The sequence below is a fragment of the Chrysochloris asiatica genome, unplaced genomic scaffold (assembly GCF_000296735.1).
Source record: "Chrysochloris asiatica unplaced genomic scaffold, ChrAsi1.0 scaffold00126, whole genome shotgun sequence".
Taxonomy (NCBI): domain Eukaryota; kingdom Metazoa; phylum Chordata; class Mammalia; order Afrosoricida; family Chrysochloridae; genus Chrysochloris; species Chrysochloris asiatica.
In genome coordinates, this window is record NW_006408644.1 from 3733640 (window position 1) to 3734851 (window position 1212).

A 1212-nucleotide genomic window follows, 5' to 3' on the forward strand; every position below is an offset into this window, starting at 1 on the left:
ATAGAGGAGGACAGAAAACTTCCCAATACATTTTATGAAGCAAGCATAACCCTCACACCCAAAACAGGGAAGGACGTCACTAAGAAAGACAATTAAGGACCAATATCCCTCATGAAAATAGATACAAAAATTCTCAACAAAATTCTAGCCAACAGAATCCAGCAACACATCTAAAAAGATAATACATCATGATCAAGTGGGATTCATATCAGGGATGCACGGATTGTTCAACATTAGAAAAGCGATCATTGTTTTCCACCATATAAATAAGAAAACAGAAAAGTATCACATGATCATATCGATGGATGCAAAAAAGGCATTTGACAAAAACCAACATCCATTCCTGATAAAAACACTCAACAAAATAGGAATTGAAGGGAAATCCCTCAACATACTTAAGAGCATATATACAAAACCAACAGCCAACATTACTCTCAATGGAGAGAAACTAAAAGCCTTCCCTCTGTGAACAGGAACCCAAAAAGAATGCCCTTTGTCACCACTCATATTCATTATTATGCTAGAAGTCTTAGCAAGAGCAACACGGCAAGACAGGGAAATTAAATGCTTCCAAATTGGCAAAGAGGAAGTAAATCTCTCACTATTTGCAGACGATATGATCCTATATGTAGAAAATCCCAAAGACTCAGTAAAAAAGCTACTAGATCTCATTGGAAGATTCATCAAAGTGGCAGGATATAAGATCAACGTACAAAAATCAATAGGATTCCTCTGTTCCAAAAACTACAGCACTTAAAAGGACATTAGGAAAGCAATACCATTTACAATAGCTACCCAAAGGATGAAATATCTTGGAATAAATGTAACCAGAGAAATAAAGGACTTATACAAAGAAAACAACAAAGCACTACTACAAGAAACCAAAAAAGACTTAAAAAATGGAAGAATGTACCATGCTCCTGGATAAGAAGACTTAACATTGTGAAAATTGCCCAAAGCAATTTACACATATAATTCAATCCCAATCTAGATTCCAACGACATTCCTCAAAGAGATGGAAAAAAAACAATTACAAACTTTATATGGAAAGGAAAGACACCCAGGATAAGCAAAGCACTGCTTAAGAATAAGAATAAGGTTGGAGGCCTGTCACTTCCTGACTTCAAAATTTACTACACGGCTACAGTGGTCAAAACAAACTGGTACTGGTACAATGAAAGATTCATAGATCAATGTAACAGAATTGAGAAT